General features: G+C 36.1%; 1 long non-coding RNA gene across 1 annotated transcript; it reads right to left on the minus strand.

The window, feature by feature from the left end:
• Positions 1-3,283: 3,283 nt before the first annotated feature.
• Positions 3,284-14,177, minus strand: LOC103093670 (uncharacterized). Its single transcript, XR_008917799.1, has 4 exons — positions 13,611-14,177; positions 12,420-12,573; positions 5,652-5,679; positions 3,284-4,398 (listed from the first exon to the last, which is right to left on the minus strand). It is a non-coding gene; the product is annotated as an uncharacterized LOC103093670 (long non-coding RNA).
• Positions 14,178-24,616: the final 10,439 nt, after the last annotated feature.

Consider the following 24,616-nt stretch of genomic DNA (forward strand, 5'->3'; position numbering starts at 1 on the left):
ATTCAGTGAACAGATATTTTGTAGATCACCCATGTTCATAAATCATCTGTAGAATCAAACAGAAGTGTCCTAATACATGTCCAGAGTATTCTTCCTTGAGAACCTACATTCAACATGCTATGGAACCAAAATGTTTTCTAAGAAGAAACTATCTAATTTTTTGGTATTTGCATTTGAAATCTTATATGGTTGCCCTTTAAAATATAAGACTATTTAGTGACAGATACTTTAAAATAGTATTTTCAAAAACTCTATAAGAAGGTAGTAAGTATGAAGATGGCTATAAGAGCTTGAATGAGATGAAAATATTTGCCCAGGATTTTGAATAGTGGCAAATGAAAACAACTTCATTAGAGTAGAACAATGCTCATGTGAAACAGGATAAAAGTCACCAAAAATTTCCTAAATTACAATTTAGAAATGGAACTGTAACCTTTTGCTTACATTGTGGTTGTCAGAAGGGGGGAAAAAGAGATTTCAAATGGTTCTACTAATGAGCAAATAAAATATTAGATGTTAGAAAAATTACTTACAGAAATGAAAAACGTGGTTTCTCTCAATGGCTCAAGCACTGAGGGCTTTGAGTCCTTCACCTCACTTCTGGCTTTTTTCGACAATTTCTAAGAAACAACCATTGTTTCTCCTGCGCTTTGAAAACACTAAATGAGCCAGGTTGTAGACAGGCAAAACCTTCTACAGCAGCAGCAGCATCTACAGAAGGCCCCAAGATATTCTCTGCTGCTGAGATATTGTATATGATTTCACCAAAAGACTGAAAGAAACACATCCCTGGGCCTTGGCTGAGCTCCCTCAGTCTGGGTGTTGGGGGTCCTTTTTGATGGTGGGACTGAGCAACTAACAAACCACAAGATTAAATATGCTCTTGCTTCCCAAGGTTTGCTTTAAACTTGTGGGTTGAACTCGTTTTTTTAAGGGGGAGGGAATTAAATATGGATTTCAGAAATCCATATTCATAGAGATGTCAATCGGCTATCTTGGGTCTCCTGCAGAATGCTGCATGCTCTGCTCCATTTAGGATTCTTCTTCAGGGTACCACTTTTAAGAGCCATGGCACTGTTTCCTGAGTGAGCTCAGAGCAGTTAAGTCCTGGGCTCTGGCTCAGCCTCAGTCACAGTCACTTGGCTTTCATCAGAAATGAATACAATCTCTAATTCATGCACTGTCTGTAGTGTTTACTTTTATTTTAAACTCAGATTGGATGTACTATATTAAAAACACTCTTTAATCATTTAGCTATAAGAATTCACTCAATAGATTTTTTCCTCCCTTTTGAGTCTGACTTTCTGGACAGACTTCTTTTGATCTCCTTGACTGCTTCCTATATTGTAAGTCTAATCCTATATTTAAACATTTTCCCACATTTCATCAAACACACTGATTTAAATTTTCCATAATCTAGAGAGTCATATTAATCTACTCCTCCCGCTCTTAGTTGTAAGGCATGTCCTTTCCTTTTAAAAAATAAATAAAAATAAAAATGCTTAATGAAAGTGACTGCTACAATACCTTGAAAAATACTCCAGCATTTAGCATCACAAAAAGTGAACATTTAAGGATTCTGCTTCTAAATGCCATCCTAATTAAAGGAACAGTTCCTTTTAAATGTGCTTTTTTCACATGCAGAAGAGGCCTTATTCAAATGAAGGGGAAGACCTTTCACATACATGAGGCTATAATAGAGAGCTTAGCATAACTTCTCCCTGATTTTCAATGCAAATGGCAGAGGAGAAGTTAGTGTGTTGATGCAGATTAAGGTTTATCCTTCTCACACACCACAGAATTCTTCACGCTCTGGAAATATTTTGCTTATCAGTAAGGAGCAATGATCAACACCTCACACCCCCAATCCCAGAGAGACTCTGAAAGTGAGATCATCAATATTCAGATATAGTCAGATTCTCACGGTTCCAGACTATTAATTTGCTTCTAAACTGGAGGTTTACTGTACAATTCTTAATATAAACATTTTGCTGCCACATCTCAAATATCAAATAGAGTGATTAAAAAGCAACTTACCAATGATACACTGACAAGGAACCATAGATATTTGGCTTTGGAATTTAAATGCATTATAAGTGTCTTTTCTTATTACCTGCTTTTAAATAATATGAAAGCTCTGCCTCTCATGTTTTAGATGCATTCAGAGGAGGGGGCGGGGAGGGATGTGGTCTGTTCTTGAAAAGTAAACTCTTATACAAGCTTAGGAAGAACATGAATTGTTGACTGGGGTTTCTTTTTGCTACTTCCATAGAAACTGCCTGCTCTACTAGATCCTAAGGTGCAATATGGCCCTCCCTGATTTTAAAGGCTTCCCAAATCCATGCAGGAGTCTGGAAGCATGGAGTGCCTTCATTTCCTCTTTTTCCTTTCAAACAAATATATCATACTACTATGAGATTGAGGAATGCTTAGGCTCCAAATGTACATCAGAATTCCCTTTTCTGGAAGATCTCGAATAAGTTCTGCACACTTGGAAACAGAACAAATGCATTTGAGGTCATGGAAAACTGGGAGTCGGCACAGACTAGTAGGAAAGAGCCATTTGTAGGAAATAATTTAAATTGTCATGTATCCAAATTCAAATTCAACAGAGATGATCTTTTTTTCCCCCCTTTTTTGGTGACATGACACCAGAGGGATGAAGAGGGTCTGTATCACCAAGGAGCTAATTAGCATGAACAAGCATACTCAAGATTTCTAGGGGAAGAAATTGAGCAGAATTTAAAACAAAAAAATGAATCCAGCAGGATTCAAAAAGTTAGAATGTCAGTTACTTAACAATTTTTTTGCCTATTGTAGTCAGTTTTGTTGTTGTTCCATTGTTTCTCCATCCTGCCTGTCTGTTCATGACTCCATTTGGGTTTTTTTTTTTAAACCCTTACCTTAAGTCTTGGAGTCAATACTGTGTATTGGCTCCAAGGCAGAAGAGTGGTAAGGGCTAGGCAATGGGGGTCAAGTGACTTGCCCAGGGTCACACAGCTAGGAAGTGGCTGAGGTCAGATTTGAACCTAGGACCTCCCATTTCTAGGCCTGACTCTCAATCCACTGAGCTACCCAGCTGCCCCCAGGTTTTCTTAACAAAGACACTAGAGAAGCTTGCCACTTTCTTTTTCAGCTCATGTTAAACAGGAGGAAACTGAGAAAGAGTGAAGTGACTTGCCCAGAGTTGTACAGCTGATGAGTGTCTGAAGATTTTAATGTAAGATGAGTCTTTCTGACTTTGAATGTAAGATGGGACTTCCCAACTGACCCAGCACTCTGGAGGTCCACACTGCCCACTGTAATCAAGTAACTCTCAAAAACATCTCTGATCTTACTAATATACTCTTTGATGCCAAATCCATACAATTTATGCTTGCCCTGTCTGTGAGATTCTTTGCCATCCTTGTTTCTTGTTTTCAGTAAGTTCCATAAGGGGGTCTACTCACTGGGCTGTGTAATAGATGATATTTGAGAGTGCATTTTGATGGATACTAGATAACTAATAGATCGGGTAGTTATCTTCTTTTGCTTACCTTCCTCCCTCTAAACCTCTCTTCCTCCCCTCTTCCAATCTCCTTTCCTACCCTCTTCTTCCCTTCAGTTTCCCCTTCCCCTTCTTCAGCCTCCTTCTAAATCACTCAAGGTGAGCTATGATGTTTCAGAGGAAATACTCTTTTCTCTTTATCTTAAGTAAGGGTTTATTAGGGAAAACAGAAAAGATGGAGGATAAGGTAAGAGGGATAGGGTTTTCCCTATTATCTACAGTGAGTCTTAGGTTGGAGGATATTGAGAGAAATGGCAATTCAGTTACTAGCATGAAACAGAGCTAGTCAGAGAGAGAGATATGGACTATTGTCCTTCTTCTTCTGCCTTCCAATTAGCCAGGTCACCTCCAACTTGATTATCCCAAGTCCCAGAGATAAATCCAGCTTCTTCCTTCAGTCATCACGATCAGCCAAAAGACCAGAAAAACAGTCACTGTTGGCTTGGCTCCAAACTGCTTTTCCTGCTAACATTCCAAATGGAATTTTCCTTTGATTGACAGCTGATCCATCTCCGGCTTCTGTCCTTTGCATGCATGCCTCTTCCACAGCTGTGGGGATCTTCCTCACTTTTTTTGGCATTATAAATGTTCCAGAGTAGCACACTTACTTATCCTTTACTCTCACTGTTTTAAATTTCACCTCCACTACTTATTACCTATGTGATTTTGGGGAGAGGGCCTTTCTTTCCTTTTCAGCTAAATGGAAAGGTTGGATAAGATGGCTTTTAAGATCCCATCCAGCTCAAAATCTATGATCCTATGATTCTGTGAGCAACCTATCTTTTGCGTACAGAACAGGAAATATAGTAGAAATAGAAGAGACAGTGCATGCTGCTGTGAAGATTTACAACCTAATTGGGAAGACAAAACACACATACATTTGAAAGGCATTTTGTACCTAGCAACAATTCATAGACTTCTAGGATATAGAACTTGGAGAGCCTATGACATCATCTAGATCAGACCCCTCATAAAAAAGAGAGTAATCTGAGTTCTAGAAGGGGTGAACTGACTTAAAAGAAGTCACACAGGGAGTAAACAGTGGTGTCAGGACTCAAGTTACTCTTCTTAATGTATGGATAATATTCTTTCCACTTTATCTGATATATTGTTGATTAGAGACATTTCTCCCTATTCTCACCCCCAGGATTGAGACTGCTCAGACAAGAAGGCTAGATCTGAGCAACTGGCAAATTATGCCAGATTTTTTCTTTTTGTGAGAAGGAGTTTCAGACCATATCTGAGTCATTACTGAGGGGCTTGTAATGTTAAATGTTCAAACATTCACTTACTGGTTGTAGAGTTGGAAGAGCCAATGACTAAGTAAATATATATTGAGAGAAAGGAATGAAGCAACTCCAACCTGTTGAAATCCAAGATTTCTTGAAGTTCCAAGCTCAAAATGAATGTTAAAATTGTTTTTAAGTGTAATTAGAAAAAAAAATAAGTGTATAAAAAAAGATGAGTCATACATGGCCATAAAAAGCATCTCCTCCATACTTTGCCCCACTATACACAAATATAAATTTTCACATGTTTGTTCAGCTCAATGATGACTGAGCATACTGGGAAGAAGAAGGGAAGGGAAAATCATGGCCTTTGTTATCTATAATGGCACACTTCAAGGATCTACAACCAAACTAGAGGTACTCCTTTTGCTTTAAGACTTTAATAACTTTAAGACTTAAATAACTGAACTATTCATCATTCTGCAATCCACCTGGAGATGCTCACTTTCATTTATCCAGGTTAGTCCTCATATGACCAGCTCAGAGACCATCCCTAGGCTCAGGATTGTAGACACTCCATTTTGGAAGGACTTGCCAGACTTTACTAGCACAGCCTTCAAAAACTTATCAATCAATCAATCAGTCAGTCAATCAGCAGGTGCATATTAAGCACTATGTGCCAGGCACTACAGATGGCAGTTACCATAACTCTCTGATAAGTGCTTTTGAAAATTATAATAGGGCCAGAAGGCATCAATGCAGATGGTGGAGAGCCCTGTTCTAGCCTTACCATTCATGGTACTGGTTGTTAGGTCCTCTCTTAGCTTTCAGTTCTGTAAATGTAAAAGGAAAATCCTAATGCTGCAACTACTTACTTCGGAAGGTTGTTGGGAAGAATGTGTTCTGGAAGAGAAGTTATGATAGAAAGATGGTTAGGTTAATTAAGTAGTATCAAGGGCAAACAATGAATTGATCAATCAACAAATATTTATTAAGTGCCTTCCACTTCCAAGTACCAGGCTAGCTATTTGAGACAAAAAGACAAACAAAACTTTGTCCCTCCTCTCAAAGAGTTCCATTTTATGATATTGAGGAAGATTCTGAAAATAGAGATAATAGGTAGTTGGATAAATAAATATATCTATGTAAACATGTGCATATACAGATTGATTTGTGTATTAATATACACAAGTATATATGCACACAGATTGTCTGCATAGGGCAACTAGGTGATGTAGTGGATAGAGTGCTGAGCCTGGAGTGAGGAAGACTCTTCTTGGGTTCACATCTCTCCTTTGACATCTACTAGCTGTGTGACCCTGGGCAAGTCACTTGACTCTCTTTGCCCTACTTTCCCCATCTGTAAAATGAGCTGGAGAAGGAAATGGTGAACTACTCCAATATTTTTGCCAAGAATACCTCAAATGGGATCATGGAAAGCTGAAAACGATTGAACAAAAAAATGTACACATCGACACAAATAGAATATATAGCTTTTATAACACTTTAAGATTTATAAGGCAGTTTAAATAAGTTATGTCATTTATTTCTTCTAATAACTCTGTGAAGTGGGTTTATCTCTGTTTTTATCTGTATTTTAGAAATGAGGAAGCTCAGGTTGAGAAAGGATTAGCAACTTGCCCAGGGTCACATAGCTAAGTATCTATTTGAACTCAAATCATTGCATCTCCAAGTCTAACCCTTTATCCACTGTGTTAGCTATCTATGGATAACTATGAAGTCATTTTAGATGGGAAGGAAACCCCTACTGGTAGCTGATAATCAGGAAAGGCTTCATAAAGCAAGTGGTACCTTAGCTATGTCTTGATTAAAACTATAATTTTTAAAAAGGTAGAAAGAAGAAAAGTATATTCCAGGCATGGGTCAGTGAAAAATCACAGAATGTCTGGTTAGAGGAACAGTAAGAATCAGAATTCATTTGGAGTGGAGAGTTCAGGAAGAGATCAATAACATGTAATGAGGCTGGATAAAGAGGGTAAAGCCAGGTCTTTAAATGCCTAACAAAAGAGTTTATGTTTGATCTTAAATCACAGGTATGCAGAGACCTTTAGCCAGCTGTGTCAGCAAAAAGGGAAACTTAACCTCTTCTCTAGACACATCTTTGTTTGGAGGTACTAGGGAGTCCTTGGAATTTATTGAGTAGAGGAGTGATGTGCTTACTATGTGCTAGGAACTTAGAGTATAAAGACAAACATAGAAAAGTCCTTACCCTCAAGTTACTTATATCAATGATGACATAGGTATACAAATATATACAGAATATATATGATGAATATACAAAATTACCTTACAGTGCTTTTGAAGATGCTGATAGAGCCAGTTATAATGAATCATGGAAGAAATTTCAAATGATTATATATTTGAGAAAAGTCTGAACTGGTTGAGTGATCAGAACCAGAGTGTCCATTAATAATTCAAAGTCAAAACTTATAAGGTATCTAGTAGAGTATTCCAGGGATCTTTTTTCTGACCTGTGCTATTCAACATTTTTATTAATGTTGTGTGTGATTAAAGAAATATTAATAAAATACTTTGAGTTTTTTTAAGTAAAAACTAATAATAGTAATTATTCACCATGTAGATAGCCATACACATAAAAATATTATCAATGACCTGGGTGAAGACAGAGATATTATATTAATCAAATAGGTGGATGAAACAAAATTAAGAAAGATAACTAGCATGTTGAATGGCAGGATCAAGATCCAAAGAGGTCTTAGTTGTCTATAATGTTATTACAAAATCTAAGATGAAATTTGATGAAGATGAATGTAAAGTCCATTCATATGTTTAAAAAATCAATTTTATAAGTACAAAATGAGAGCATTTTGCCTAGATAGGAGTAAATCTGGAAGGGATATTTTTAATGAAGTACCCAGTTCCATTATATAACACTGAATTGGATCACATTTTAAGTATTATGTTCAGATCCAGAGGATATGTTTCAAGGAAGATAGTGATAAACTGGAGAACATTCAGAGAAAGGTAACCAGCAAGGATGGTAAAAAACTGTGGATCATATAATATGAACATCATTTGAAAGAAATAGGAATGCTTATCATGGGAATGAGGAATTTGTGAGAATCTGATATCTATCTTCAAACATTTCAAGGGTTTTTATATAAAAGGATTAGACTTGCTCTGCTAGGAACAAGGAGAAGCATTGAAGAAGTAGATATAGGTTTGATATAAGGAAAATATCCTTCTGCTCATTGGAGCTGAAAGTAAAATGAGCTGCTTTGATTTTTCCTTCATTAGAGGTCTTCAAAGACTGAATGAATAGTTGGGTATGTTTTAGAGGGGATTCTTGTTCAAATACCAGTTGTAGAATCTGTCTTCTGATGTCCAGAGATACTGTGATATAAAGGTTCTGTAATAAGCCATGCAACTTGGTATTAAAATAAGTTTTCAACTTAGAGAGGTTTGTGAGCATTAAAAATGATGTTTATTTTCCTAAATGCAATAATCTTGCTTTCTCTTACTTAATGCTAGATTCAGATCACTAGTCACCTAAAGTGTGGGACCACAATATGAAGGCTCATAGACCAGTTCAATAGTTTGTTAATCTAATTGAATATTCTAGTTGAATTAATATAAATTATTAATCTGCTTGGCTTTTCCTGTGTGAATGGTTGAGCCAAAGTATTTTGAGTAATTTTGGATCTTTTTTAGGAGTCTCTTCAATGTTATCAAACTTGGATATAATCAGCACAATGTAATTTGAAACCACAGAGCTATAGATTTTTACATGAGACTGGGAGGAATTAAAAAAAATGTTTTTGCTCTTATTTGTTCCAATAAAACTATTCTTCTGTCTGCCCACAGTGTAAATGAAGTGAAATTGAAAACAAGCTTGATTGGGCAATTCTATAGCCACAGGATCTGTGTCAAGGTAAAATGAAGGGGAAAAACAAAATCTGAGAGACATGTTTGATGACTAGAGATTAGAAGATAATATCTGCTCCTTTTTTCAGGTATTTATTTCTAAGGTTTTCTTATGTTTTTGTTTTTTTTGCTTCTGACATGGTTTATTTGTGGTGAACCAAATATATTTGACTACAGAGATATACCAAGATTCATTTTACCTATAGTCAACATTATATTAAAGGCAGGAGTGGTTGACCTGGTGAAAATTTAATAGGCTGGTGACAATATTTCAGGTCCCATTATGCACATTTGAGAGACAATTTTTTCCAGTGAAAGAGCACCAGACAAAGAGTCTAGAGAAAAGATTCTAGCATAAACTAATAGGTGACATTAGATAAATCACTTTAAATCTGCTAATTTCATCATATTTAAAACAAGAAGTATAGATTTTTTCCCCCTTTTCTCATTATGATATTAAGAAGACTAAAAGAAATGTGAAATTTCATTGAATTTCAAAAGGTAAAAATACTAATGAAAACCAATATATTATTATGTATCTAATGCAACACTAGATAATTTTATATCCTTGAATATTAGTATAGTTAATTATTATTGTCATTAAATTCCAGTAAAGTTCTATTTTGCTCCTAGTAGTTACATGAAAGTGAAGACTATACCAGTGTAATGGTAGCTCTGTCAGGTGCTATCAAGCCAGAAAGTCTTCAGGCATGAGCTCAAGTAGGGACTATGTATGTCTGTTGCCTCAAACCCTACATAGCTAAATTTGGAAAGACTTAACTGGTTTGGTTACAAGGTGCACCACAGCAACTCTTGAAAACTACTTAAGTTGCAAAGAATTTTGTCAATCATAAAGTGTCAGCACTGATAAAATGTAAACTCCCTGCAGGCAGAGATTATTTCAAATGTTTGTTTGTATCCCTATTGTCTTATACAGTGACTCACCATAGTGGGTGTTAAATGCCTGCTTATTCATTGATTGAAGGAAATACTCTAGCTGATGATTCTTAAGGTATTGAAATATTTTATAAATGCACACACATATTTATATACACATTCATAGTGATACATATGTTTGTACATATACCTCTTTAACTATTATATAGTTCATTTAAATTCATAAATATTGTATGTATGTATATATATATGTGTGTGTATAAATGTATAGTTAAATTATTTATATGAAATTTCATAAATCAAGACTTTGTTCTTTGGAGGCAGGCAACATAGTCTCTAGAATTAAGTCTGGAAGTACATAGAAAATTAATTATGGCATCAAATCAAGATATATAGATAATGATAACTTCATGAATCTATAAGCTTATCATTGTGGACACATTCTTTGTTTTAAGAGGCTACCACATATTTAGTCAAAAATTGGGCTATTCTAAGAGACCATTCAAATAGTTCCTAAAAGCTATCAGAAGCCACCAATTAAATAGCTCTTAGGTACTTAGTTTACCCCCTGGATCTCTTTCTAGCTAAATCCCCAGAGTATAAACAAGCAGCACCTACAGTAAGTGCAGACTACATCATCTCATAGCTGTTGGCCTGGGGCCATGTCTAGCCAATCCTAAAAACTGCTGCTGATGCTTTGTTGCTCAATTTTCATTTATTAAAGAAATAGGATATCTGACTAGGAAACTTGCCAAAGAGTCTTTCTACACTTTACTTACTATTGCACCGAATTTCTCAATTACGCAATTTGTCTATCCTTTAGCATTTTATTGTCCAAAGAAATGAAAAGAAGGTGGCTTCTATATAATTTTTATTCTTCTTTGACTTTCTGACTCTAATGGATAAGGTAGTGATTTCCAAACTGGCAAAGAAATAATTGAGCACAATTAGGAGAATTATTTTCATTGATGTGTTTAAAAAATTATGCTATGAGAAAGGTTCAGGTATTGTATTATTTTAACTAAATTATGCTAAAAAAAACCCTGGATAGATGCCTGAGAATGAATTGTTTTGAACATAAATACTGTTCTATACACTCTTGCTTTTTTATCAGTTCTTATTATCCACCTGTTATCCCTGTTGTTATGCAAGAACTGTATGTTAGATTTTATATTCTCATTTCTTAATAGGGTGCTTTCATTTTAGTCAAAAATCTAAGCTGTTTTGAAATAGAGAAGCTGTGAAAAGTAATTAAAATAAAATACTAATTAAAAACAGATTGTTTTCTCATTCTGTGAGCAAAAGGAACAGTATGTAACCTATACACGAGAATATATTACATCAGAGAGTCCATTCCTATATTTTCTTTGATGTTTAACATAGAAAATCTTTAAAAATCAGAACTGCTTTATATACTTAAAATTTTGATGGTTCTTTTCTGATCCTTAAGAGCAAGAAAGAATCTACTCTGAAATACACATTTTCAATTTAATTAATATTTTGTATTTGCAATGCAAATCAGACTTCTTAAGCTGACAATTATAATTCAAAAACAATTATCTGAAATACAAGTTATGAAATTATTAAAGAAAATGTACTATTGTAATATTTTTCTGAGATATATATACATATATATATGAAGACTTTTTATTAAGGGGCATTTAATCATATATATCTCCATTATTAGCTTATATCTTAAGCATTTGCTTATATATTCGTTTTCAAGAAGTCCCTTTATTCATATTTCCATTGGACTCACAAACTGTATTATGATTCAGTGATGAAAAGAAAATTTCACTTTAAAATTAGAATTGCAATTTGTTTCTTGAAAGGACTATTGTTACCAAGTAAACTTTCACTTGCTAAATTTTTTTGAGATAAGAGAACCCACATTACCATTCTAAATATACAGCATAAATTTCAAATCAAATCAGAACCAAACCAAATTTTTAAAAATTACCTAAATCCTATTATGTTCCAGGCACCACACTAAACTCTGGGTATACAAAAAGAGGCAAAAGACAATCTTCTTGCCCTCAAAGATCTTATACTCTAATGGAGGAGACAGCTGAAAATAAATATACAAAGCAAGCTAGATACAGGATAAATAGGAAATTAACAGAGGGAAGGTTCAGGGAAAGTGGCTTTATCAGACTTCCATACAGCTCCCTATTTGTATAGCATTCTTATACTCTTCTCTGACTTCTCCTTAGCTTATCATCTCCAAAATAAGCAAAACAAAAGAATTGGCTTTTTAAAGTTATTTTGGACTTGTTCCTGTCTTTCCCCTCACCTATACCCATTTCACAGATACTTTTTATTCATTCCTCAACCAAGGGAAATTGACCAAGAGATATCCAATTCCTTTTTTGGGTTAAGTTGATGCCAAGTATCTCCTTGGTGACCATCCCTTGATAGAGAATATTTTTTCATTGAGAATTGTAAGTTTGCAATGAGATTTCATGATACTTGAACATATCCATTTGGACTGAAGGTTTTCATCATAGTTACCAGGTAAATCCACAGCATATCTAAAATGTAATAATATAATAAACTTTGTTCTGAATACAAAGGTTATGACAGTATGTATTAATGGCTAAACTAAATACATTTTTCCTAACAAGGAGAATTATTCAGCAATAGTCAGCATACCTGCAAAGGTCAATCAATACACAACTCATCTAGAAACAGGGCTAATACATTATTTGTATGATAAAAGCATTGTTGCCCAGAACAAAAAAAGTATTGTTTATTTTTTTTAAATGACAATTTATTTTCTTTATGAATAAAACATTCACCAGTGTAAAACAATGTAGTAGGAGGAGAACAAAAGTGATTACCAATCTCTGTATCCAGAGGCCCAGGCCAGCAACAGTGAGACAGGTTCATCAGTAGATGGAGACTGAGTACCAGCTCTCTAGGTGGTGAAGAAGGGCTGTGGCTGTGTTGTTCCCAGAGCGAAACAGATCAACCTGGTCTTGTATTCCAACCAAACTGGAAGTATTCAGGAGAAAGTTGAAAAAGAGAAGGGTGACTTTTATTGAAATTCTACATTAATGCAACCATGAATAGAAGTTAGACTTGTGGTAAAGCCAAGAAGCTCAGCTGGTTGGCCTAAAAGAGATATTGCATAGAATGAATATATTCATGACCTATAAATTGACTCCCAGATTCTGTGACCTGGAATAGAACAAGCCATGGCGGCAAGCATTCATCAAGCACTTATAGTGGATGGTTTGTTAAGCAAGAAGGGTGCAAAGTAGGGTAAAATAGCTCCTGTCCTCAAAGAGTTCACTCTCTAATGGGGGAGATGATATACACATAATACAAACAAACTAGATTAAATTAAAATTAAAATGTTAAAATTTTAAATTAACTCAAGAACATCAATTCAACAAAAAATTATTAAGTGTTTACTCTTTGTGAGATACAAGACTACAAAGGTAAAAATGTTAGGGGGGACCCTTTTCCTCAAGTAAAGATCAATTACCAAACCATAAAGTGACTGTAATTTACAATATGTAGAGAGGTGTGATCTAGAGAAATGGGCAAAGACAGAAGAAAATGAGATGCAAAGAAACTGAGCTCAAGAGGAAGTGATGGAACTTTCCAGACCTCATGGGGGAGGGGAGAGTTCCATGGAGGTTTCAAAAGCAGGAGCTGCTAGTCAGAACTGCTGGTCTGGCCACTACTTCATTTTGACTTGACTACTTCACTTCTCTTCTTCCTGGCCAACCCCTCTGAAGGAGGGAGTTCGTAGAAGTGCTTGGCTTTTACCCTCCTCTACCTGGCTAAGCTGAAGAGAGAGAGTCTTGCCCAGTGAAGACCCCAGATGAACTAGCTGTTTTTCCCTCCTTTCAAGAGACTTGAACTAAAGCCCTCAATAAGTGATAGTAACAGAGTTAGGGAAATTCCTCCATCCCTCTCTCCTCTTTCCTTCTTATTTCCTTCCCCCCCAAAAAAATAAATTAGATTTTTAATTACAGAAAGTGTCCTCAGAACTTTGTAATAAGAGGGAGGGGCTGACTCACCATCTGTTAGGTCAGACTCCATTAGGGCTGTCTGGCAGAGATAAACAAGAAGGAAGTTGTGACCTTGAACGCAGACCCTTACATCAACTGTTTCCTGTGTCATCATCTTTCTAGTCCCCCTCTCTCAGTATTCCTCATCAAAAGAGAGGGAAATTATAGATATTTCTAAATATCAGCGTAAAAGAAGCTAAAATGATATCTAATATTTTTGGTTACCAAAAATATATAAGGTACTAGAGAAATAGTACTGAATAAAATATAACCATAATATCCTAGAGATACATTTGTTAGTCAAAAAGGTTATAATAATAATAATAATAAATAACATTAAATAGTGTTTACTATATGCCAGGTATTGTGATAACAGTTTGACAATTATTAACTCATTTGATTTTCACAGAAACTTTGAAAGGTGGGTGCTATGAGGTCCCTCATTTTCCAGAGGAGGAAACTGAAGCCAAGGTTAAGTGATTTGCCCAGGGTCACCCAGCTAGTTATTAATATCTGAGGCTGGATTCCCTGACTCCAGGTCTTGTGTTTTAGCTACTAAGCCACTTAGCTGCCCCTAATTATAAATTGGACTAAACTAGATCAAGACTAAAATAAATTATAATTCAGAGAAAGAGATGTTTTAGTAAGCAGTGAAATGAAATCTCTAATTTCAGAATTTTCCTACAGCCATACAAAAAGTTTAGAAGATTCTTATGACATTTTGGTAGCAAAAAAAAAAAAAAAAATATATATATATATATATATTCAGGCCCAAAGGTTATTATCATTGCTGCTGTGTGGTTACTGCTGTTGTGTTGCCATTACTCTAGTGTTGTCATCATCTATACCATCAGGTAAAATAGCATAAGTTCTAGAATCCTCTAGTAAAATGTAAGCTAATTGAAGGTGGGGGCTGTTTTATTTTTGTCTTTCCATTCTCAGCACCAAGCACAAGCCCTTGTGAATTTTACATTTTATTGGTATAAGGGAAGAACCTCCCTTTACCAAGGCAGATAGATCTACAATAATGTTCCAACTTACAGATTTGGACAGTTGTTGCCTGAGACTGAACTGCTGAGTGACTTGTTTAGGATTACCTAGCCAGTATGTGTCAGAGCTAGGACTTAAACCTAGGTTGTCCTGGACATCTCAGCTAATTTATTATTATGTGTTAACTTGCACATATTTAGTGTTTAATGGAAAAAGGAAGGGAAAGGAAAAATGAAGAAGCATTTATATGGAGTCTTTTATATAGAGTCTACTTTGTGCCTGGCACTGTGCTAAGCACTTCATAAATATTATCTCATCTACATCTCACTACGACCCTGGGAGGAAGATGCTATTTTTATTCCCATTTTAGTTGAGGAGGCTCAAGAAAACACCTATTAAATGATTTGTTCAGTGTAATGTAAGGAAGAGAGACCTTGCTGTTGGGATGAGAAGCCAGACTTAGGGAAGATCAGGTTGAGGAGCAGTGGAGGAAGGGCAAGAATGCTGGCAGTTGTGGAAGCTGAGTAGAACTCTGAAGCAACTGACCTGCATTTCCAGCCTGGGAAGGAGAGGAGAAGGAGCATTTCCTGAGGCTCAGGGGAGATCTGAACTGGATTGACTTACTGGTTGTGGACCTGTCTTCAGCTAGAATATATTCCACAGATCTCCTCACCATTGGACTCCTACTACTCAAGACTGACCAAGAGTCAGTTGCATTCTGAGGCACGTATCTGTTCCCTCATTTGCATCTCTTCCCTCTCCCCTTTCCACCATTTCCCTGGTTATAATAAAGATATTAGCTTAAGTTAGTGTATAGTTAGGAGATAAGGAGATAAGTTTGGCCAAAAGGGCTGTGGGGCACCAAGCCTGTGGCAAAGGACCATGGATTTCAAACATCTGTTGAATTTAAATTGTTAGGGCTCTCCTAATCCCTCCATCCTGCTTCCAGATCTCTCCTGCCTTCATTCCCCATCCCTTTTAAAATAAATGTCAGTTACTGTCAGTTAGAGATTGTTTAGAGTTTTCTTAAGAGCTAGAGGTTGGGTGTATGGGCACAGAATCAAAAGGTGAAACCTTAGTTTCATCTGGGACAAGCAAAGAACCAGCATGTCACTGGAATATTAGGGAAGGGTCTCACCACAAAGACCTTATCCCTGGACATTAATTCATTGCTGGTGGAGTTGTGAACTGATCCAGCCATTCTGGAGGGCAATTTGGAACTATGCCCAAAGGGCGATAAAAGAATGTCTACCCTTTGATCCATCCATAGCACTGCTGGGTCTGTACCCCAAAGGTATAATGGACAAAAAGACTTGTACAAAAATATTCATAGCTGCGCTCTTTGTGGTGGCCAAAAACTGGAAAACGAGGGGATGCCCATCAATTGGGGAATGGCTGAACAAATTGTGGTATATGTTGGTGAGGGAATATTATTGTGCAAAAAGGAATAATAAAGTGGAGGAATTCCATGGAGACTGGAACAATCTCCAGGAAGTGATGCAGAGCGAGAGGAGCAGAACCAGGAGAACATTGTACACAGAGACTGATACACTGTGGTATAATCGAACGTAATGGACTTCTCCATTAGTGGCAGTGTAATGTCCCTGAACAATCTGCAGGGATCTAGGAGAGAAACACTATCCATAAGCAGAGGAAGGAGTAGAAACACCGAGGAAAAGCAACTGCCTGACTACAATGGCTGAGGGAACATGACAGAGGAGAGACTCTAAAAGAACACTCTAATGCAAATACTAACAACATGGCAATGGGTTCGAATCAAGAACACATGTGATACCCAGTGGAATCACACGTGGGCTACGGGGGGGGGGGGTGGGAGAGAGGAAAAGAAAATGATCTTTGTCTTTAATGAATAATGCATGGAAATGATCAAATAAAATACTATTAAAAAAAGAGAGAAACTAAAAAAAAAAAACCCTGGCAGGGGTTGTCTGGGATATCACATCCTCCCAATAGTTTGAGCCCACAATCTAGGGAAGAGAAGTAAACAGATTCCTTCTCTTCCTCTCTGTGTGATCCTTAGCCCTGAGGTCAGCTCATCTTGGGGAAAGTGAGGCACAGCCATCTCTCCACAGATTTTCAGCTTTCCTCTCATCCTTCTACCTCCATATTTCCCTTCAACCCTTACTGGAGACGCACCTCCATCCAGTGAGATAAACCCTGTTTACCCCTCTCCATCAGTAAGAGAGAAGAGAAATCCCCCTCCATTTTCTCTCACCATTTACCTCCTCTTTTACACCAGTCACATAACTAGTTATGTCTCTAAGCCCAAGTTTGATCTCAAGTTCAATCCTAGAGTATCAACTTTCCAAATTAAGTTCATAGATAATATTAAATTAAGAATTAATAGATAATATTTAATTAAAATTAAGATTAACAGAAAGTGCTATACTAATGTTAAAGTGTTATGCAAATATGAGTTAAAATCTCTACTAGAGACCAGAATATTATTGCACTAACTCAAGAAATAAAGAGTGTAACAGGATATGTGTATATATGTATAGTATATAAATATGTATCTCTCTCTATATGTGTGTGTCATATAAGTATCATATAGATGTATATATTTTTGTGGGGTACAATATAAAAATCAAGCACTCTTTTATCATTTAACATAATCAACTTTTAAATTACAGTAATTTCTGGATAAAAGGAAAAAAGAACAAAACCAGTGATTGCTAGCGGCATTGACAAAAAGCCAGTTAGGGGGCAGTCCCCTTTGGCATAAGAGTATACATACAAAACAAATGCATTCAACCCCACACAGTTCAAATCACCACATCCCAAAGTTTATTCTGGATCTTCTGGTGTAGCATGTTGTCTGTGGAGGCATTTTCATGGTGCCTTCTCCAAACAGTTCACTTTCTGGATTCGGAGAGGTAGCATGTTTCTTATCCTGAGATTACTCTCAAAAAGACTTTAAGCTTTACATTTTAGAATAATAATGCATTCCCTCCTGATGAAGGTGTTAAAAAACACAGGGATCACTTAGGGCTGCATGACTGAGTTATGAGGTGAGGTATATGAATCAATTGGCAAGAGAAATAAAAAACATCAAAAAATGCAAATAAAAGAGAAAAGAAGTTTTTTGGCTGCCAACAGAATCCATTGGTTTATGAATTTGAGAATAGAAATGTTTCTAATAGATCATATTATTTAATAATTAAATTTCTAACTTTAACACATGTTATTTTGACAGTTGGGTCTCAGAAAAAGATATTTTTCACATTAAACCTAGACTGACCTACATGAAGTCTTAGGGGGTTCCTGCTTCTTAATAACTGTTCAATTTTATCAATTTTTGTTGATGTTATAGTGACATTTACTCGGTTGATTTTCAATAGGGAAATCCAAAAGGTGAGAGAAATTAGGCTCCCATAATTCTACCCAAATCTTTCTGTTCTGTTTTATAGGAGAAGGTACAGAAAGAAAAATTGGGAGATGCAATTTTACTGCAAGTATCCATGGAATGGCGAGTCAAGAATTGAAGCTTTAGATAGTCTATCAGAGGTACAATGAGATTAAACAGATTCAGTTCAGGCACCCTGAATCCTATTCAAATATTGATGTGAAGAAAAAGGTAAATCTAGCAGTATGAGATAGGATATGAATCTACAAATCATGAATTAACATTTAACTAAGAATATACAAGAACTGAAGCCCCAAGTATATCTACACTTTTTTGCCTGTGTGATCCAGGATGAGTCACCAAATCTCTCCTTTCTCCAGTTAATTCTTTAAAATTAAATATCAAGACACCTGTTCATCTGAATTAGTTGAAAGGATTCTCTCATCTGGAATTTCCATTTAATACAGGTTATGATAAAAAAGGGGAGGAGAATAATGAAGGGCATTGGGAGTTAATTCATGGCAAAGGAAGTGACGGGAAATGTGAAGGTAGGAGGGAAAAGAAAATATAGAACAGAGGAAGTGTTTTATATCCAAAAAGCCCCATCAATGAAAAGAATGCCATATTTTGAGTCAGAAAATGTAGGTTTAAATTTTGAGGTTCTTATTTACTACCAGTGTGACTGAATGAGTGACTTAATCTCTTTAGGGCTCAGTTTCCTCATCTGTAAAATGAGAGGTCAGACTAGATGCCCTCTAAGATCCTTTCTAGTTTTAAATCTATTATCCTATAAGCCTACGTTTCTGAAATAGCATCTATTTCCATGTGTACCAATATCTTTCAGGAATTCTAAGAGCCTTAAGATAGGTACTTCAATATGCCAGTAAGATAGGTGGAAGAGGTTATCATCTCCAGTTTACAGTTAGAGAAACTTATGTATAAATATCTTTTTTTTAAGCCCAAGGCAAACCTTCAAGGATCCAGATATCTGCAGAAATTCTGATTGTGTTCCACACAGAGCAACTGATAAATTCTTGACCTGCTTTGCCGACAATTTAATCTCTCAGAAGGTGAAGGAAGCAATGAGAACTGCTACTCTGGGCTTAATCTTAACTCAGAGAAGAACTGTCTGATGATATAGACATGATTGAATTCTTAAAAGTTACCATTTTATATTAGAGTTCAAAATAATAAAGGAAGAGAATGCATAATCAGGTAGTACCCTTATAAGTTGGAAATCAGATTTCAAAAAGTTTAGACAAAGTATAATTATGGGTCTTTGAAGGGGAATATGGCTCAAGAGAGATGGGAAGCCCTCAAACCCATAATATCATTTATATAATTCGTTAGTGTGATGAAGTATTTCTAGATATATTTTAATAGCCAGTACTTGTGTAGCACTTTACAGTTTACAAAATACTTTTACGTGTTATTTTATTTCATCCTTATAATAGTCTTATTATTCCCATTTTATCATTGAGAAAGCTGGGGTACACAGGCAGAGGTTAAGTAACTAGTTTAGGGACATATAGCTAGGAAATGTCTGAGGAAAAATTCTAACTCAGTTCCCTCTGCCTCTAAATCCACCATTCTATCCATTGTACTTTCTCTCATGTTATTTTTACAACAGCTCTGTAAGAAAGGTAGAGTTTGAATTATTCTTTCTATTTTACTGATTTGGAAGCAGAATTTCAAAGAGGCTAAATGATGTGTTTGAAAAAGATAGATCAAGTAAGAGGTAAGTAGCAGGTAGGATCTGGAGTCAGGAACATTCATCTTCCTGAGTTCAAATCTAGTCTTTAGACAGGTAGTAGTTACGTGACCCTGGGGAGTTCACCTAATCCTATTTATCTTAATTTCTTCATTTGTAAAATGAGCTCCAGAAGGAAATGACAAACTGCTCCAGTGTCTTTGCCAAGAAAACCCCAAATGGGGTCACAAGAGCAGGACATGACTGAAACAACTGAACAAGAAGAACATATAAGAAGTAAAGCAAAGGTTTGAACCTAGTCTCTTGAGTCCAGTGTTCTTTTCATTCTATCCTGCTGCTTCTCTATAAAGCAGCCACAAATGGTCTTAATAAGATTAAAAACAAAACAAACAAACAAAACAGTGGGGTAGATATTTAAAGGGAGCTGATATGTCTACACAGAGCATTCCCATGAGCTCCAGTTTTAAAAGGACCTTTGCAAAAAAAAAAGAATGAAGGAGGGGAAAATGTAGCCAAGGATGAAAATAAAAGTGTGGCATGAATGTATAATAAGAGCATTAGATATGTTAAAAGCCATAATGAACAAAATATTCTTAAAGTCTGGTCAGAGCAGCAGGAAATATGGAGGAGATAGGTCCATTGCTTGACACAGATGGTTTAATGTAAACAGATAACAGGGCGAGAGAAAACTCAATTTTGTTTTCATCTTCTCCATTAAAAAGAGTGATCTTTAGACTGAAAGGATAGATCAAACTTGTTTAAGAAAGAGTTGGAGGCCAATAAAAGCAGAAACATAAAAAGAGAACATGTAGCCATTATAAATGAGCTCAATCTTCAGGCCTTAGGCTACTACACCCAAGGGTACTGACAGAACTCAGAAATGTGAACACGCAACCACTGTTGGTCATTGTTAAGAAATCTTAGAAAAGGGGAGAGTTTGGGATAGAGCAAAGAGCACTGACCTGGAATCTGAGAACCTGGATTCAAGTCTTGCCTCTCTTTGTTGCTATCTTATTACCTTGCTATCATTACCTTATTATCTTGCTATCTTATTATTAGTTAACTGGGAATATCAATTAATCTCCCCTGAGGATGTTGGATTGGATGGTCTCAGAGGTTTTTTTTTTTTTTTTAAGTTCTAGATATATCATCCTTTGACAAGTTTAAGTCAATGTCTCAAAGAAAGAAAAAAGAAAGATGCATCTCAGAATATTTAGGTCAATAAATCTGATATTCACTCTCCCCAAATTTGAAAGAATATTATTATGCAGGTGATTTATGAGCACTTGGAAACAGAGGTGAGGGGTAAATGGGTAGCACAGTGAACAGAAAGCCAGACTTGGAATCGGGAGGATCTGGGTTCAAATGTGACCTCAGATACTTCCTAGTAGTGCAACTCTGGGTAAGTCACTTAACCCAATTGCCTCGCCCGTACCACCCTTCTATCTCAGAACTGATATTAAGACAGAAGGTAAAGGTTTTAACACACAGGTGACATTCACTAGAAGTCAGAATGTGTTCAGTAATAGGAAATTACAACCAACTAGAATTACTCAAACAAGAGCTAGAATGCTCTGCATCTTTTGTCATCTACTATAATCTCATGGACATCTACTGCCTCTCTCTTCCACAGATCCCAGACATCTTCATATGGTTTCACTTGTCTTTCTGCCTCTTCTTCCCACTTCCAATTAAAAGGTCCTCTCTTGAGAGCCAGTCTTGCTAGATATCTCTAATAGTTTGGAATTATGCTGAGGTCCTAGAAAATAACCCTTTCTCTGTTTCTTTAAATGAGCTTATCTGCATCAGAGCTCCACTGATTTCTTCTCACCCACACCTATATTTCTCATGAAACATTTGGGAAGAGTAGAAGAACTGAAGCTGAGACTCAGTGATATTAATCAAGTTCATTCATTTTCATTCATTCAAAATCAGTTCTCCTAATTCAGTTATCTGACCAGATTAATTTCTATTTAAGATTCAAATGTTATGCCTGACAATCAAAATATGTAACATAGGATCTAGAAGCCACTTTGGGAGTCATGGAGTCTGACACCTTCACTTTATAATTAATGAAAAGGAAACCCAAAGAGGTGAATTTGTGACAGTCATGTCTACAACCCAGGTCTCCTGATTTGATGGTGCAAAGCTTTTTTTAGGTAGCCAATTATTCCTAATAAGAGGCATATTATTTTGCTTCCTTTTAGTCCACAAACTAATGAATTATTAATTAAGAGTATCTGATTTGACTGGATTTTATTACATGAAATTATATTTGTATTTAAATCAGAAAACCAGGTTAACCATTTTGTTTCATGTCTTAGTATTTCTGATAAAAGTAGAAGGAAATAATTGAAAAAAATGGTCATGGGAAAGAAAAGCCAAAGAGAAGTACAATTCATTTCTCACTATTCTTCCTGAGTGGATATAACTACTGTGATTTTCCAATGTGTAATAACTCATATATAGAAACAATCTCATTTATATGTTGGCATTCTTTCCAACAGAGTTAACCAATATTCCCCAAATGCAGAAGAACATTGAATACAATTAATAAAACAATGAAACATAGATGATACTTAACAGAATGTGGTATCAATGAGTTACAAAGTAAGAGAAAGATAATAAAACTAGTGTGTCTTTTTTGAAGAAAAATACTAAAAATATTTAGAATGGCTATAGAGCCAAAGAAAATGTAATTCATGCAAATGTTGGTAGGATGAGCTACTAATGATAGTACATTGATATCCCAGCTCAGTTATTGAAATCTGAATAATCACTCTCCTATGATAGAGGCTGGCACTAGAGAAAAAGTGCCAGACTGAAGAGTATATGAAATTGATCACCTCAAAGGGGGAGGGACCCCAGGAGTGAATTTCCGGAGGAGAGAAGACTCTGGCTGGGAGAGCAGTGAGGGTCTCTCCATCTGGAGATGTAGAAGAGAGAAGGTGGATAAAGACTTTCTCCTAAGGGTTAACCACTTTTCCTGCTGGTGATTGGAAATCTCCCCGCCCCCCCCCCAATACTTTCCATTTGAAGGGACTTTCTGAAGAGAAACCTGAGCAGACTTTACCTCAGCTCCTGTTGCCCAGGGGTGAGTCTACCTAGCTTTCTCTCAGGGGGGCTCAGGCTGCCAAGGCTTGAGTTCCCCCCAAACTCAAGAAGGGAGGAAAAGAGTTTAGATAGAGACAGGGACCCCCTTTTCCCACTTTCCTTTTCCCATTCTTCCCTGCCCATTATTCCTTTTGTATTACCTGATTGAGTTAACATTAAAAGTTATCTGTTCCCCAAGCTGTGTGAGTGAACAGATCAAGGGGAGATCTTTTGATCTTGAGTAGTGGAGGGGGTACAAGAGCAAATTGGGGAGAGCAGCTTTAGCTAAGAAGGGAAGGGAGAAGGGGGGAAATCATCAAACCCCCTCTCCTCTCTCTGAGCTAACCTGTTACATCTGCTGTCTCCCCTGAACCCCTCTTTGTGGGAAGGGGGGTTCTTCTCTCTTTTCTTCTCCCTCTCCATACCTCAGGTTCCAAGCCTTCTTCCTTTGGGGTACATCACTTCCCTTCTTTTTTATTTTTTTAAAAACACTCCTCAAACCTGTTAGTCCAGTAAATATCTAAATAATTTTGCAATTAATCTTCATTTTAAAAAAAAAGTATTCTGAAAATATCAGTGTAACAATTTTGGATACTGCTTTTTGCTTGTCTACCTTTACTAGTAGTATCTATAATTATTTACTTTTTTCCTGAAATCCACCATCCTTAGGCATTATGTTATGATAACCCTTCCTGCCTCTGGCAAAGAATGCTGCCTCCAGAACATGTCACTGTTATGAATGCCAGAAGAAGAGAATAACTAGTATATACCCTATTTAAAGAAGTGAATTCACCTCTAAAGATCAAATGCTGTTAATGCCAGAAGCTGGAGAAGTTAATTAGCCACTTCATGAATTATCTTTCTGTTTAGACCTCAAACAACAAAGCTTATGAATCTAACAGGTTGTACCTCAGTGACAGAATGTCAGCGGCCACTATAAGATTAAATTTTGAATCTCTAATTTTGTAAAAGGAAATCAAGCTCTGTTAATAAGTTCCTAGCATCACATATTATCAGGATACAGATATATTTACATTTAAGTTCAGGAATTGAAGCATAAACAAAGGATAATTATGGAACTTGCTGTTTCTTGTTCCCTGTTTTGGGTTGTTGTATGCTGGCCTGATTCAGGCCTATCTGTTGCTTCCAGTTCAGATTGAAACAAAATGAAACCATAACATTTAACAAAAGATTTATTTAATTGTAATAGGGAAAGAATAATATGCAAGGATAAAGACTTTATTTCACCTACTACATATATATTATATATATTATACATGTACATAATTGTTTGTATCTGTCTCATCTATTAGAATCCTAGGAGCCTCTGAGTGCATGGACTATATTGTTTTTTGTCTTTTGTTTTGTTTTGTTTTTTTGTAATCCTCAGTGCATGGCACATTGCCTGGTACACAGTGAGTATCTAACAAATATTTTTTGAATGATTAATTGATTCTCTTCAGAGTAGTTTTCCGGTTGGTCATACTGGTCCCCAGTAAGAAACTATACTTAGGCTATTAGAAAACTAGATCATCGACTTAAGCATTATTCCAATTAAGTCTCAAAGATAGTTCCCAAACATTTAAAGGAAATATTAGCTTAGCTTATATAGCAAATATTAATTTTACCATATGGGGGTTAACTAGAATTGTTTTTAACCCTTACCTTCTTTTGATTGATACCAACCCTTATCTTTTGTTTTAGTATTGGTTCTAAGACAGAATAGCAGTAAAGGATAGGCAATTGAGTCAAAATGATTTAGGAAGTGTCAGAGGCCAAAACTGAACCCAAGTCCTCCCAAATCTAGGCCTGGCCCTTTAGCCACTGTGCTACCAAGACACCATAACTAGTACT

Source organism: Monodelphis domestica, chromosome 3 (genome assembly GCF_027887165.1).
Source record: "Monodelphis domestica isolate mMonDom1 chromosome 3, mMonDom1.pri, whole genome shotgun sequence".
NCBI classification, from domain to species: Eukaryota; Metazoa; Chordata; class Mammalia; order Didelphimorphia; family Didelphidae; genus Monodelphis; species Monodelphis domestica.